Raw genomic sequence first — 18,039 nt, forward strand, 5'->3', positions numbered from 1 at the left:
TAAAAAAAGTTATTGGGCTTTTCTGTCAGATAATTCTCAGTAGGAGCCCGGAGTGTGGAAGTTGGAAGTGTGTACACGCCCGTGTATCGGAAAGCACGTAAAGTCGTTGGTCCTGTGCCTCAACTCTTTCCGGTCGTGTCGGATTGCCACGCGTCGGATGTCGACGGATGTCGTCCGATTGGATAGATTAATAAATTAATGAACTATTTTTATTAACATCCGTATCCAAAAATTTCCTGAGAAATCAATGGTTTTTAAATCACAATTATCTTTTAAATGAACCTAATGTTTTGTATGTAGATATATAAGATAACAAGTCATATATGTGTGTATAGATTAATAAATCTATCTTTTTGACAATTTAAAATTTAAAATTTTTTGACAACTGTCACTCATAAACATTTATTATTTTATATAAAAATATGTAAAATAACTACAATTTCAAACTTACCGGTTAAAAAACATATTTCAGACTGCAAATATTTCTTAAATATCAAAGAAATACATCGAAATATTATACATTTTTCACCAAAAAGATGAAAAACAGATTGTCAAATTAGAAAACAGATGCATTGTCAAATACGAAAATTTCAGAATCAGAAATATTTTATTATTTAATACGAAGCTGATAATCTGGTCTTAAGAGTGACGGCGTTTGTTTGTTTGGATCATCAGTGAAACACTTAAAAAAAAAATCAGTGAAATTACAGTGATACAAATTGTTCTTTAAAAAGAAAATAATAGACACAAACATTGGTGTATGCGTTTTTATATTATATATCCTACTAAAATAATTTATATATCCTTTTTTTTTATTCTGTTCTTCTCTGTGTCTAAGTTATTGTTTAAGTGATTGTAATATTTTCATGTTTTCTTCCGACACGTCGTCTAATAGTAGCTGTGTATTGCTTGAATGTCCCATTTGCATCGATGCAAAACTTTACAAGGGACAACGTGGCCTATCAATCCATAGCAGCCGACGTCATATACCAAATATTATTTTAAAACCAGATGAGAAACTAAGGTCATCGAACCATTTTAATCTTAAGACGGAGAATAACGAGACATTAAGCAATACACCAATATGGAAAAGACTCGCACTCCTTAAACACGGGGTCAGGTTGGTAAAACATATCCCGAAAGGAGCTCGAGCATCAGTGGCTCATTGTTTCACAGTGTGTGTCCAAGGTTTCATCGGAAAATACAACTCAAGCATGGGAAGAATTTCTCACGTTTTCATATAGAGTACTTAATATAGAAAATCGAAACAAAGACATCTCTCCAACATCTTAAATTAAAGAAAATACAAAACATAATAATTTACCGAATCCTAAATATATTTATAATAAGACAAATCCCTCTGCATATCACACCAAGCTTATTGAGCATAAAGTAAGTGATGGAAATGTAAGAGGCGCTTCAAATGTTTTATTTTCCTATGATATTTTAGCAACAAATACTCTTGAGACGCTAAAGGCCCTCCAGGATAAACATCCTTTACCAATACAACCTTCTCAACCTTCCTTTCTCCCTGTAGACTCTATAACGCCTCTACATATTTCCAAAGATGCTATCCATTCTGGGATATAATCTTTCTCAAATGGTTCTGCTGGAGGTTTGGACGGTCTTACTCCACAGCACCTAAAAGACTTGTTAAGTCCCTCAGTTCTTAATGAAGACAAGGAAAAATTAATTCGGGAATTAGCAAATTTAGTTAACTTAATGCTCTCTGGTCGAGTTCCAGAAACAATCACACCGGTCCTTTATGGTGCAAATTTAGTAGCTCTATTAAAAAAAGATGGAGGAGTACGTCTCATTGCAGTTGGCAGCACCATTCGGCGACTAGCCTCTAAGATATGTTGCAATATATTAAGCAGCAAATTAAAAAATAAATTCATGCCTCAACAACTGGGTTTTGGTATACAGGGAGGATGTGAAGCGGCAGTCCATTCTGCTAGAACCTTTTTAAGTGAATTCGAAAATTATGAAATTTTCGTCAAAATTGATGTTCGAAATGCGTTCAATTCGGTTGATCGGGAAGCTATGTTAAAAGAAATTCCAGAAATATTCGACTATATGTGGCAATGTTATGGTTCTCCCACAAAATTATTGTTTGGCGAGCATGAAATTAATTCATCATTAGGTTGTCAGCAAGGTGACCCGCTTGGCCCCGCCAGTTTGGTTATACATCCAATAATTTCATTATTAAATTCAAAATTTAATTTATGGTACCTCGATGATGGCTCTTTGGGAGGAGATGTAACAACAGTCATAACCGTAACAGCCTGTGAATGTCCCACTGCTGGGCTAAAGGGCTCCAGTGCGGGTTGGTAGAATACATATGTGGCAGAATTTCAATGAAATTAGACACATGCAGGTTTCCTCACGATGTTTTCCTTCACCGTAAAGCACGAGATGAATTATAATCACAAATTAAGCACATGAAAATTCCATGGTGCTTGCCCGGGTTTGAACCCACGATCATCGGTTAAGATTCACGCGTTCTTACCACTGGGCCATCTCGGCTTATTTAACAAAAGTCATTAGCGACTTGAAAAGACATTTAAAAAAAAATTGAAAGCATAGGGCTTAATTTAAATTGCAGTAAATGTGAAGTACATTTTTCAGAACCTATTTCTCTTTTACAAGAAAAGAAAAACAAAATTTTAAGAGATTTAAACCTTTTAATCCCTAATATTATTACGGTGCCCAAGCATTCTTTAACTTTACTAGGCGCTCCAATATTTGATGATGCATTTCTTCCCTTAATAAATTCAAAATTAGAAAAGTTTAACCTCATTTCGAAGCGTTTATTAGACATTAAGCCACACATAGCCATTTTCATTCTTCGAACATGTTTATTTGCCCCAAATTTTATGTATTTATTACCCAGCAGCCCCTTTTAGAAATTTCCTTCTATTACAGCCGCTATTGATGCCTTACTTAAAGACACCGTAGCCAAAATTCTAAATTTACAATTCGATACACGTTCTTGGACACAAGCAACTCTTCCAGTCAAATATGGTGGCTTAGGTATACGGTCTACTTCATCTCTGACGCTCCCAGCTTTCTTGGCCTCTGCTAATGGTTATATCTCTCTCGTCAGTCGGATATTAAGCTTTCCAAGTTCGACTGATGTTATAGTGAAGGATCTTGATGAGGGTAAGACAGCTTGGAGTGTTTCTTGCCCTGATGAAGTATTTCCCTCAGATATAACTTGTCAGAAGAACTGGGATTCACCCCGCATTAAACTTACACACAATTTGCTCCTATCCCAGTGTACTGTATCTGAAAGAGAGTCAGGCCACTGGCTTCAGGCTATCCTTTCTAAAAATCTAGGGGCAGTACTTGATCGGGCAACGATACGCATCGCCGTATGCCTTCGTTTAGGCTTAAAGGTGTGCGAGCCTCATACATGTCCCTGTGGTACCAAGGTGGACGGACGGTGGATTTAGGACGCCATGGACTTAGCTGCCGCAAAAGCGCTGGCCGTGTATATCGCCATGGATCTCTTAATGACATACTTCGTCGGGCTTTTGCCACAGCATCGATTCCTGCTACTTTGGAACCGAATGGTTTATGCAGAGATGATGGCAAAAGACCCGATGGAGCGACAATAGTGCCATGGTCGATGGGACGTGTTCTTGTGTGAGATGCAACTTGCGTAGATACGCTGGCAGTATCTCATATCAAGAATACGTCTCGAAGGCCAGTGCAGCCGCTGAAGCTGCTCAAATACTCAAGCGCCGCAAATATTCACTTTTATGCAACGATTATGAATTTGCAGGGCTGGGTTTTGAAACATTGGGTCCATGGTCGTCCAATACAAAAAGAATAATAAAAGATATTTCTAAGAAACTGGTCCACACTTCTGGTGACCCAAGAGCTGGTGCTTATTTAGCCCAAAGGCTGAGTCTAGCGGTGCAGAGAGGCAACAGTGCCAGCGTCTTGGGTACAATGCCACAGGACAATCTTTTAGACGGCGTGTTTCTGCTTTAAATTTGTAATATGTATTTGTTCTTTTAATTTTAATTTTGTATTTTATAAAAATGTCTGTATATAAAATGTAAATAAATAAAACATTAAAATATAAAAAAAAATCTAAATTAAATTTATCTTTTAATAAATCTATCTAAATTATATCTTTTGTCGATAAAGTACAATTTATTATGTTCTTGATAAAGTTCGATTTGATAGCAACATGTGCATGTGAAATGCTTAATAATTATAATGATTATGTCCTTCTGACCAATTTCGGAAACGGCGGCCAATCTTAAAAGAGATTAGCCTTCAGCTTTCTTTCTGCTGCGATTAATCTCTCTTTAGATTGGCCACCGCGGCCGAAATTGGTCTGGAGGACATTATTATTAATATTATTATAATCCCTTGGAGAGAATAAACCTAACCGAATATCACGGGTTCAAATCTGGAAAAGCACCTTAAAGTTTTCATGCTTTGAATTTGTGTTCATAATTCTGCGGCCTGCTGCTAAAATGGCCAAAGTACATTTTTGAGTAAAATGTAAACCACATTTTGGATTTGACAAATCATAGAGAAATAATAATTTTATGTGTGCTCAATAAGCTTAATAAGCTTTACATTACCAACAATATTAAACAAAATGGCATATGTTATATAAATCAACCGATATGTGTTCATTGTTTCTATTCTGATTATGAAAAGAAAGGGTTATTGTATTTTAATAATATTTAATGAAAATAATAATAATTAAGGGTATATTAGTTCTTTTAGTACCATTCCACAGAATTCATCTTGTTTTCTCTCACATGCGTTGAAGTATCACATCGTGACGTAGCCTACATGTTTCAGATGATAGTTAACCACTTGTGTATCATCGGAGCATTGTGGGGGTTAAGCCCCAAGCTAAAGAAGATTTCTCCTAAAGAAGATGAAGTGATGCTGCGCCTTCTAGAAGAGTTGCAACAAAGAGGATACCAATATACATTATACAAATACATAATATATTTACCAACTTTCATGATAATTGGTCAAACGCTATCGTCGTCGTATCTATTTATTTACCTTTTATTTATTTACATAACCAACATTTTTATATGTATATAATAAATAGTAAATATGAGTTAAGCCTGCAACTTCTATTGAACTGAGAATACAATATAAAAAATATTTATTATTCAAATATAAAATTAAATGAAAGTTTTTTTTATATATTATAAAGGCTTGACGTTTATTTAAACTTTATTTTCATAATTCACACACTTAAATAATGTTCAAATAAGCATAATTATTCCATGTACACCACAGCTCTGTTATCGCTTTATATATACAGTATATTATGTAGTAGACAAGACACGGGGATGGGTTGTGGCGGTGCAAGGAACACCAAGGCCGAGCTCCTCCGATCAATAACATAAGCTCTACGCGAACATAATAAATTAAGATTGCCAACGACTAAATATTGTATCAAGCTTTGCAATATTGTATTAAATTATTCCAGAGGTGTAAATTTTTTTTATATAACTTGTAAGTACTAATAATGTTGTTTTGTTTTAAAATATATATACTTCACTTCATTTGGTCGTAGGGCTTTTGATCAAGCCCGCCTGTGTAGACACAACCAAGTCATCACATATTCAACCGCCCAACAGCAATACTTAGTATTGTTGTGGTTCAGTTTGCAGTGCCATTGAGAAAGTATAACTCTGTAGTTATAGGCAGGCACAAGGAACATATCATCTTAGTTCCCAAGGTTGACGATATAAGGCGTGGTTAATATTTCTTACGACGCCATCTCTATGAGCGGTGGCGACCTGTTGGGCTAAGGATCTTCTCTCCTTTAGAGGAAGCTTAGAGATTTATGCGGTCTTGTCGTCTGTGGTTGTATAGTCCGTGCCTATGGTGTATCTTTCTATCTGTTTACAGTTTGGTAGTTTGATGTTTATAAGTAACGCCCTTTATTATTATAATATAAATAATGCTCCTCAAATTATATGCATGTAGTTTTATTAATTTGGAATATTTTATAATCATATTGAAATTCTACAATAAGATTATTGTTTATGTAAATATTTAACATAATAAAATATTATATAACAAATTATTTAAATTTTTAACCGACTTAAAAAAATTAATGTTTGGCTCACATTTATTTTATAACGTTGGTTGTATTTTTATGCAGACAATTATTTCAACAGTCCAGGCGTTATATTAAAATTGTAACAATATTTCAGAAAGTATTTATCGTTGGAAGCTGAGCGCGCGACCTCGACCTTTGGACATAGAGATGGAGTTTTTTGGTCCCCCGGGATATTTTTCAATTATCCGAGATAAATACATATTCTGTTAACTGAACATATATATATATACATATGTTATCAGGCGTAGACAGGCTGATATTACTTTTACGAGTGTTGTTATTATTTATTTTAACAAATGCTTAAAGCAGTTCTAGCGTTTTAATTATACTCGTATAATCTGTATAGCCTATTTTAATGGCGGGACTGAAGATAAATACACAACATTGAACTAGAATTTACAGGAAATTCTTGATCGTATAGCTGAAATTTCTCAGAGCGGAAATCGCTTGATTTACTATTTTAGAAATAAAACTTGTAACAACCCTAAGGAATTAAGATGTAATAAACATACATATATTTATACATATACATATATACATAGATATATTTTTATAATTTTTCTATTTAATCGCTATCAATTATACGCGATTCTTAAATAGTTTAAACTATTACAGTGGTTAGAGCATGTGAATCTCAACCGATGATGAAAACATCACGATGATGAAAACATGCAGGTTGCATGTGTCTAATTTCACTGACATTGTGCAACATGTGTATTCCACAAGCTCGCATTGAAGCAGCGTGGTGGAATAAGCTGCAAAATCTTCTCTTTAAAAAGGAAGAGGAGGCTTTATTCCAGCTGTGGGACATTCACAGACTGTTACTGTTTATTATGTTTATTATTATAAATTCATTTAAATTTTAAAGCAAAGGGCCTATAGTCGATCTCGTTACGATAATCATTTTAACTTGCAATCAACTAGCAATTTTAATTAGCAAAAAGTTAATATTAATAAAATATATATATATATTAATATGAACTTTTTGCTGTGTGTGAATATATATATAAAAAATATTAAATAAAATATTAAACATCCGCCTGGCTTGTTACCACCGTACGCATGGTGAAAAACTCGTGAAGTGGCTTGCAGCCGCGTTTCGAGGTCAGCCAGCGTACAGCCAGAGGCCGAGCGAGTATTGCCGCGATGGGTGTTGGTCCAATGGAGACGGCTATTGAACCAATGCCGGGGGAAACTGTATTGACCTGCCGGACAGGGAGACCCGAAGAAACGGCTGTTCCGCTGGCCGCCCGTGGCATAGTACAGGGGCCCGAGCGTGCCTAACCAGCTCGTGAGGCTGCCCCACCAGGCCACGCATAATCTCGGGGTGGACCGTCGTGCCGGTTGGTGACCGGTAGGTGGGGTCCCGGCAGCCACTACCGGGGGGGTTCGGGGGCCCTTCCGTCCGGCGGGTCAGTGTATTTTTCCTTTTGGCAACCACTTGGGGAAACACGCCTCCACACTTTGCCCATCCCTATCGTGGCAATACATCGCTCGCTTCACGTCTCTTTTCCATTTTAATTTTTGCCAAATGGCGCAACAAAACAGAAATAACGGTCGTACAGCGGTGCACACCTCCACCATACCCTCGCTGTTTGAGGTCGAGTTCTCTAACATCCGAGGACTCCACATTAACCTCAACGCTGTCCACCACCATCTCGAGACAGCACGGCCAGCAATGTTGTTTCTCACGGAGACACAAATACTCCGTCCTGCCGATACCAGCTACCTTAATTATCCCGGCTACACGCTTGAAGAATCCTTCAAAGCGAAAGCCGGAGTATGCTTGTTCGTCAGGATGGATGTTTGCTGTCACCGACTGCGCTGCTTGGAGGACCCCTCCTTCTCCATGTTGGTGGTACGTGTGGACCTGGTTCGTCAGAGCCGAGTCTACTTGTGCCTCTACAGATCCCACAATGGTGACTTGGAGACAAGCCGATTATTTGACCATCTTAGTCGGGTGGCAGATGCTGCACAAGAGCAATTTCCTAACGCGGAATTGGTGTTTTTGGGGGATTTTAATCCTCACCACGAATCATGGTTGAAATCCCTCAAAACTGACCATGCTGGAAGGACTGCTCATGCTTTTGCTCTCACACATGACTTGACCCAACTGGTTGATCAGCCCACCAGGATCCCAGACATTGATGGGCAAGCACCTTCTCTACTGGACCTTCTGCTGACTTCTCACCCGATGGAATATCAGGTTGTGGTTCAGGCTCCTCTTGGCTCTTCGGATCACAGCCTTATATCTACCAGAGTGCCACAGGCCAAGCTGCCGCTACTAGCGGTATGCAAACGTCGCGTTTGGCTCTATAAGTCGGCGGATTGGGACGGTATGCGCGATTACTATGCGTCGGTCCCTTGGAAGGAACGTTGCTTCAGTGGGAATGACCCGACAGCTAGTGCCGCTGCTGTTGCTGGCGAGATCATGTTGGGAATGGAATACTATATTCCTAGCTCAGATCTCGTCAGTAGGAGTACGCGTAACCGTTGGTTCACTCGTGAATGTGCCGATGCTGTATCATCTAAGCAGGCGGCATATCGCAAGTGGATCAATGGCTGCATTAGCGGGGCATCTAACATTGACTCACTGAAAAAAGTAACAGCCTGTAAATGTCCCACTGCTGGGCTAAGGCCTCCTCTCCCTATTTGAGGAGAAGGTCACTGAAAGCAAACTATAATAAAAATTCCAAGTCCCGTAGAAAGGCATACACGAGAGCGGATGCACAGCGCATTGTACAGATTGGTCATGACCTTGTTTCGCATCCTATGGGCTCCCGTAGCTTCTGGCATCTGACCAAGTCTGTGCAAAACAATTTCTGCCAACCTTCGCTGCCACCGCTCGGAAATCCGGACGGATCGCTAGCTCACAGTCCGCAAGAGCAAGCTGATCTCCTGGCTAAACTCTTTGCCGATAATTCAGTCATCGATGATTGTAGTGCGCTGCCACCTACAATACCTTCATGTGGCCATACGATGCCTGACATTAAAATCAGGCAACGTGATGTACGTGCGGAGCTGCAATCACTTGATGTACGGAAAGCTAGCGGTCCCGATGGAATACCAGCCATAGTGCTGAAGAAGTGCGCAGCGGAGCAGTCTCCTGTGTTAACGCGCCTGTTCCAACTTTCTCTCTCTTCGGGATGTGTGCCGGAGGCTTGGAGAAGAGCTAATGTGCAAGTGTTCCCAAAAAAGGGGATCGGTCTGACCCGGCAAATTATCGGCCAATAGCTATCACCTCAGTACTTTGTAAGGTGATGGAACGGATTTTAAACAACCAACTGATCCATTACCTAGAAGATCACTGTTTAATTAATGATCGTCAGTACGGGCTTCGACCAAAACGGTCCACAGGTGATCTTCTAGCGTACGTAACACACCTCTGGGGTGAAGCTATCGACAAGCATGGAGAATCGTTGGCTGTCAGCCTCGATATCTCCAAGGCTTTCGGCATATGGTCTGCCTGATCAGCTATGCACCTGGATTGCCAGCTTCCTACACAAGCGTAGCCTTCGTGTTTTAGTAGATGGTTGCGCTTCACAATTCTATGTAGTGAATGCTGGGGTCCCCCAGGGATCTGTGCTATCTCCCACACTCTTTCTTTTGCATATCAATGATATGCTCTCTCTTGGGAACATACATTGCTATGCAGACGATAGTACAGTGCATGGTGGATACCACGGACGCGCAGTGGCTGGGCGAGCGGAAATTGAGGAGAGGCGGAAGGATCTTGTCATTGAACTCGATAGGACGTTAGAGCTCATCGCCAAATGGGGCTCTGATAATCTTGTTGAGTTTAATGCCAAGAAAACACAGGTATGCGCTCTCACGGCGAAAAAGTCAACATTTTCCCCTCTTCCCTCCCTCTGTGGTACTCCGCTGGTGATGCAAAGCAAAATTGCCATGCTGGGGATTGACGTTCGCTGCGACCTTAGTCCAAGGGATTACATCGAGGCTGTTATAAAAACAGCTTCACGGAAACACAGAGTTCTGAACAAGGTGCGGCGATTTTTCACGCCACAACAACTGTGCTTGCTGTACAAAACACAGGTACGGTTTTGCGTGGAATATTGCTCGCACCTTTGGGATGGCTCCGCTAAGTACCTACTTGAGGCCTTGGACCGGTTGCAGCGACGTGCCGTACGCATTATTGGCGACGTAAAGGTCACAAACACCCTTGAACCTTTACAATTGCGTCGTGAGATAGCAGCACTGAGCGCTTTCTATCGACTGTATCACGGCGAGTGCTCTGAGGAATTATTCTCTCTAATTCCCGCTTCCCCCTTCCTTCTTAAGTCCACGCGAGCTGGTTCTCGATGTCACCGCCTAACTGTGACATCAATTCCATCGCGAACAAAGAAATTTGGCAACTCCTTTCTTTGTCGCACTTCCAAAAAGTGGAATTCCTTACCAGCTCACGTGTTCTCCTCCTCTTACAACCCGGGTTCCTTCAAACGAGGCGTGAAGAGGCATCTTGCGGGCCGGCAAGGCGAAGGCGGCTAGTGCAGAACGTTTTTCCCGTCTGTACTGGCCGTCGTCGCGTTTGGACTCTACTACCACTTACCATCAGGTGGAGTAGAGTCATTTGCCCTCCCGGCGAATATTAAAAAAATTATATATATATTTGTTTAAAAATAGAATGGGTAAAAGTCGTACGGATTTCATTCAATTAGACACATTATTTCATATTCATACTCAATTAATAAGGACTGCAACCTTTGCATAAAAATATAATATAATACATATTCTTTTATTTATTTTGGAACCGAAAAAACGCTACATATTAATCAAAGAACACGGGGTCAAATCCGGCCAAGCGTTGCTGTTTTACGTAATTTACACATTTGTGTTTATAGTCAATCGTCTCGTGAATATTTGGGAGGCTGTGTCGGATGCAACTCATGCGACACGGGAGACTCGGCAGCAGTTTGATAATAAACTACCTCCTTTCTTATGAAAGAAAATGAGTTTGCCCAGCTGTAGGATGATTACGAGTTTTTTTGTTGATGTTTTGCAACTCATGGACATTGCGTCTTAATTGCGTTGATAATTAAGTTACTAAGTCTGTATAATATTGCAACAATTTTGCCCTTAGAGCCGGTTAGTCTCAAGCAAAATAAATCAAGAAGTTAAGTAAAATTCCGCTTGTCGCTCGAAGACTGAATCGGATTGAACCGGAACCAAATCAAATGTTTGGATACGAACTATCAATCAATTAATCAATTTTGGTTCGTGTGATGCATGTTAAGTTAGTATTTCATAATTTTTTAACTCGACACTCAATAGCCTCATAAAATAAAATAGTCAAATTAATATTCATTTTCATATAACAAATGATCGAACAACGTGAACCTTGTAAAAGCTACTACGCCTCTTAGACCGCGTTAATTAAATTTCAATCATTAAATAACCAGGCACCTTCTCGTAAATATAAATTCACCAGATATTAACCTTCCGATATCAATTTGCAGGTAACAAATTGAAAAGCGGGTACGTGGGCCGAAGTAAACCAATTTGGCTGTACAGGGACGGCGAGGGGCTGAGTGGGGCGGGGTGGGGGGTGTCGTGACCCGACATTGACCGAGTGCGTCATTCATCGCCTGCACGCATGGCATATGCGATTCATGCACCGCCGGGCTTCCTCATTGATCGCTATCGGTTTGCGCTTCACCGGTACATTGGATTGCGTCCCGTCTTAACTGCGACGGATTACATGCCTACTTTTGTTCTTTGTGACACGACATTCCAATTACTATAAAATAGCAACGTATATTTTATTTAACGTTTTGCTCATTACATTCCTTTCAATACTCTACTTAAGCATAATGGGAATCTCATAAAACATTCTTACAGATGACTACGCCTTTAAAAAATCGCCGTCTTTGTAAAATAATGTTAGATAAAATAAATAAAAATGTAATTTACACATCTACAAGACATCGACCCTGACTATCGACGTAGCTTAAAGTACCGTTTCCTTATTGACAAGTGCAATAATTTTGCGAAATTTTTATTTTAAGGAGGGCGCTGTACTTCTCACTTCCTTACTCAACGACCTGTTCAAGTATCAATGTTCTTGGAATATCGAGACAAATAAATAGTTATATTCGTTTCTGTGGTTAGACAAACGCGTCGATGAGTGTTTTGTTTTTTATTTCATTAAATCAAAGGATCGTTGTAAAACGATTGGGTAGTTTTGAGTTCTTTTGTTTGCTAGTGTCGTTATATTAGTTAAATGTTAATGTGTTTGTGATAGAGAGCTGTAGTGAGTCTAAGTCGTATTCATACAGGAGCTCGTGACGACTTGCAATAATCTTATTAGGCTCTGAATACGCAGTGCCGCAGTAACTACTGCTGTTTGCCGCATCCATGTAAATGTTCGTCTTATACGTTTCATTTTACATAAGAGTATAGTTGCTTTTAATTTATTATTAAAATAATTTGATTGGTCTATTTATATACTGCTGTAAGTGTTATGTAAAAAAATAATAATTAGGTGACTAATAGTTTCAACTTGAATTGGAAAATATTAACGTTTTTATTTTGTTAAGCTAATAATACTAATATGATTTATAATTGTCGTTTGTCATATAATTATTAGTCGATATAAAAATAACATTATATTGAAGTCTGAAAATATATAAAAAAACATTTAAATCTAATTTCTTTTTATTTTCATTTCATATATATATATGTCACATATTATGGGATAATGTAGGTTTTTCTAAAAATAACCGATTATTCACAACATAAAATAGATGCAATAAACTATCAATATAATAATATCCTGGGACATTTTTCACACACGGCCATCTGATCCCAAATTAAGCTTGTACAGAGCTTGTACTATGGAAACCAGACAACTGATATATTACATATACTATTTTTCTTTTGTAAATACATACTTATATAGATAATTTCACCCAGACTCAGGACAAACAGACATGTTCATGCACATAAATATTTGTCCTGTGGGAATCGAACCCACAACCTTCGGCGTGTAAGGCAATAATATAATGTTTTGTTTTATATTTCATTATCAAATTCTAAAAAGTATTCCTACCGCCAATGATGATTTTTCCCTTAACAATCGAATCTTAAAATGTATGATATTCTTTTGTTAAACACTTTACGAATAGGCTAAAAACGTGAGTTGGAATGAGAAATTGTCATAAATAGAACTAACGAAAGCATCATCGAAGGCACTCGAGAACGCTCAATCAGACGAATTGACGTTATTGAAGAGCCATAAAATTAAACGAGTTCGAATCGCTAGGAAAACGTTCATTTCTTTTATTTATATCGGTTTATTTCTCCCGCCTCAGAGAATAAAGTTAGTTCCCTACAATTTATGTCGATCGGAAACCTAGACGGTTTGTGGTGTTTTCTTAGCGGGCGGAAAGTTGGTATAGCGTACAACCAGTATCGACTGTCTTATAGCCATCACTTGAAACACTTATGTTGGGAGGAACATTTCTCGATTCATGTATTACACTTTATAAACGACAATTTCTCAAGAAATTGTCCTGATTGACTATCATATTTATATCATACTTATGTTGCAATGCATAGTTTAAACAAAGTCACAGTAATTAATCAATAAATCTATATAGGCGTTAAAAGCATGCTTTTTGGATAAAGATGCGTGAATTTAAGCTCGGGTTTCAGGACTCATCAGGAACAATATAAGTACATATACCACATTGTGCTAGTGTAGCTTGCTTAGTGTGAAATGCCACCAGAGATACAATTATGATATCGTTTCAACAAACAACCTAGCTATTGAATCATTTATATTTTGCTGTAAACAAACTATTTCTGTTTAAAAAAAAAACGTAAATGTGTATTTTAAGATGGATCGTTACAAAAAAAAAAAGAAGGATCGCTCCATTTTCGACTTGATGCAATCATACCATTCAAAGTATAGTATATATTTTTTACACACTAAAACGAATTTCGTCACATTTTTTTTTTTTTGTTTCACATTAAACGTCTTCTGGTTATGTTTCATAAATGACATATATATTTATCAAGGGCAAGGTTTGTATATTGTGTTGTACCTTTATATATTTATCAAATACTTGAAATAATACCTCAGTATATGACGGTTACAATTAAACAAAGCGAACACTTTGAATCGCGATAGCATTGTTACAGTTATAGTTTCGCGGGAACAATAAAATTGAAAATTACACACTTAACTATATCCATTTACCTCCGGACTACGGGTTTTCCATGGCAAGTAACACAAAGGAACTTGGTAGGTTTTTATTAAAATTCTCCCAGCACGCGAGCGGGCGGAGAGAGTTTCAAGTAATACGTGTGTTTATTTTTATTTGACTTTAAGAACTTATGTGGAAATGTACATTCATAACTCATTCCCGAGGGAAAACTTTTGCAAACGTTGGATAACAATTAATGTTTCCTTTCGTCTTATATTTATGCATTTCTCTTTATATTTTCCAGCGAACTAACAATATTTGCTTTATCTAACTATATTAAATCTACATCAAAATAAAAATATATATATTAATAATAATAATGTCCTCCAGACGGCCACATTACGGCCACGGCAGCCAATCTCAAGAGAGATTAGCCAACTACGCAGGAGATATTATAGTGCACTAGTGTGTGCGCAAACACAGGTGCACTCTCTATTCCCTAATTCTCATAATCCGATGGGATCCGACACGACCGGAAAGAGTTCAGGAGCAGGACCAACGGCTTTACGTGCTTTCTGAGGCACGGGAGTGCACACACTTCCAACTTCCAGACTCTGGGCTGCCACTGAGAATTTTCTGAGAGAAAAACTCAATAACTTTTTTATTGGCTCGACCTGTGAATTGAACCCAGCACCTCCGGGTCTGCGGTATTACATCAAGCCAGTAGACCAACGAGGCAGTCATTATTATTATTAAAAATATATATAAATATTACAAGACAATGCAATAATGTGTGTGTGTAAACTGAGACGTCAATCTAACGCGCCTGTAGAGAGATCAGGCGCAGGATTATTGATTTTTCGGGTATTCCGAGGCGTGACAACGTAACACCGCCAACTGCTCTCACACGAGCCGTCGGGAATGAATTGACGGAAAAATCCAATAACTGGCCTAAACCTGAATTTGAATCGTTTTGGGGCATCATGATCCGCCGGTAGATAATTGTGATAATGTTATAACAGAAAGGCATCAGTGCACACTTACTGGTGGTAGGGCTTTGTGCAAGTTCGTCTGGGTAGGTACCACCCACTCATCAGATATTCTAACAACAAAACTCTAACGGCTAATTCTAAAGGCAGTAGTACTTGGTATTGTTGTGTTCCGGTTTGAAGAGTGAGTGAGCCAGTGTAATTACAGGCACAAGGGACATATCTTAGTTCCCAAGGTTGGTGTCGCATTGGCGATGTCTATGGGCGTTGGTGACCACTTACCATCAGGTGGGTCATATGCTAGTCCGCCTACCTATTCTATAAAAAAACACAACGTATAATCTATTACATGATGTTGGACCAAGTCTTATTGACTTGCATGTAAGCAAGGCCTGAGGCAGCTGCTTGTTGTGAATAAATGTGAGCTAATAATGGGATTTGATCCTGCAAAGGTTGTGACCTTCCAGTAACAGGCGGCGGCGGTGCGAGCGGTGATGGCGCCGCGTGTCACCGCCAGCGCTCAGGAAGTTGGAATGAGCAATTTATTTATACGGTGCTTAATATAGCGTTTCGTGCCCTTGGGGATATAATTACGGTCAATAAATAAATGCAACCATTTTAAACATAACTGTTGTCATGTCCGATGAAATTAATTTCAACTTAACAGTTTAGTATGTTGATATTTATTATCCCAAAAGTGGACATACATAATGTTGTCACAGTAAAATAAATAATGAAATAATTTACAGATCCCAGCAACTGATTATATTTTTAAATTTTAATATGTAATCATGATCATTTCCACTGTCTCCATGGTTCCTCACCATATATGAGCTGATATGGCTCAGTGGTTAGAACTCGTGACTCTTAAGCTATGATTGGTTTGCTCTTCTGAATTGCAGTAGGACATTTACGTCCTTTTAGTTAAATTAATGTATTACGTAATTTCTAATGTTATAAATATAAAGATACCCTAACCACTTTTAAATTAGATTTCTAACATATAATGTACAATTGCACATACGACATTTTCCACTAAACGTAACGTTACGTATAGCTCAGATAAAACTCTATTTCTTTTAAGTGTATCTACAGGTACATATCCTTGAAAGTGCAATAGAGCAATAGAAAATATTTTGTACGTTTATGGTAATAGGTATGTAGGGAAGGATAGTAGAACGGCTGATAAGTATTTTTACATTTTGAATAAATTGGATTGTAAAATACACTCATATAGGGCGCGGCTTAGCGTTTGTTCTCGTAGGAAGCCCTACATTGGTTAAATATGTGGCGCCTCATGGTCTGGTGCCACTGACATTTTGCCAATTCCGCTTTTGTGCCACTGCTATCGATTAGGATACATCATATAACGGTATGATGTTCTCAAAGAATAATTTTAAACACATACTCCCATTTCTGAACTCAACACATGCTTCCGTGCCGTCATTTCGATGTTCGTATTTTATAACTTATCTAACGCTAATATTTTTGACTTTACCAATTAATCACTTAAAATTGAACGTTAAAAACATGTTAGACCAGGAAAAATACTTAATACAAAAAATAAGTTATAAGTGATTTCCATACAGAATATACATATAGCATCAGTTTCTAGCCTGTTCTATTTAGTAGAAACTACTTTCTGAAGATTTAATCTAACCCAGTAAAGCGATATATAACAGCTCTAATATTCGTTTTTAACTATGTAAATCGTTTTTAATCATGCATTACAACAGTACATAAATGAAAAAATATATCTTACAATATAAAAGTCTAAATATTACCCCCAAAACTTATTATGCCTAATGTAATTATGTATGTGCACAAACAATGTTTTATTGTTCCCGTGAGGGTATTCACGATAGTAAGAGCAACCCTACATCAAAATAATGAAAAATTAACGATAAAAAAATCAAAAAGGCTTAAATACTTTTTGTTGCGTGTAGTAATCATTTAAAATACGAATTAAATTTAAAAAAGTTAAATTTGCGTAGCACTATAATAAGTATGTTCAGCAGTTTGTTTATTCGATTACATCCGTACATACAATTTTTGGTGGAAACCAAAATACACGGGTGATAAATTTATAAAAACGGAGTCGTTTCATTCTGTTTTACCTAATGTGATACTTTAAATTTCAAATAACTCTCCATCCATATTTATTACGTAAGAGCTTAATAAAATTAAGTTTATAATACGATTTATTTTTTTAAATAATTTGTCAATCACTATCGTGATAAGCGATACCTTAGCATCTGCCTTCATTATAAACAGTATAGTATTATATGATCTGGAATATACGTATTTTACTAAATGCCTTTTCTTAAGTTCTTTTAGATGTTCTGTAATATTTCATTGAGACCTATTTTTAGACTGATCAGTCTAAAAATATATATACTTATATATATTATATATATTACCGCCTTCACGAATTTCCGCTTAGCCTAAAGGTTGACTGGTAGAGCATAAAATCCATAAAAAAAAAAAGCATAAAAAAGTAGGCATTAAATCCGCATTTTGTCATGCTACTCAATGTGGTGGGCAAAAAGTTTTTAAATTAATAAATAAATATTATATATATATATATATATATATATATATATATAAATATTATATATATATATATATATATACAAAACTTGCATATATATATATATATATGCAAGTTTTGTATAGCTATCCCTTAAAACTCAAACCTTAAAAGCCAGGTTGTCGATAACTTACGGTAAAAGAAGAATTTGTTGTGCGTGAAAAAGGTATAAATTTG

Source organism: Nymphalis io, chromosome 12 (assembly GCF_905147045.1).
Source record: "Nymphalis io chromosome 12, ilAglIoxx1.1, whole genome shotgun sequence".
Classification (NCBI taxonomy): domain Eukaryota; kingdom Metazoa; phylum Arthropoda; class Insecta; order Lepidoptera; family Nymphalidae; genus Nymphalis; species Nymphalis io.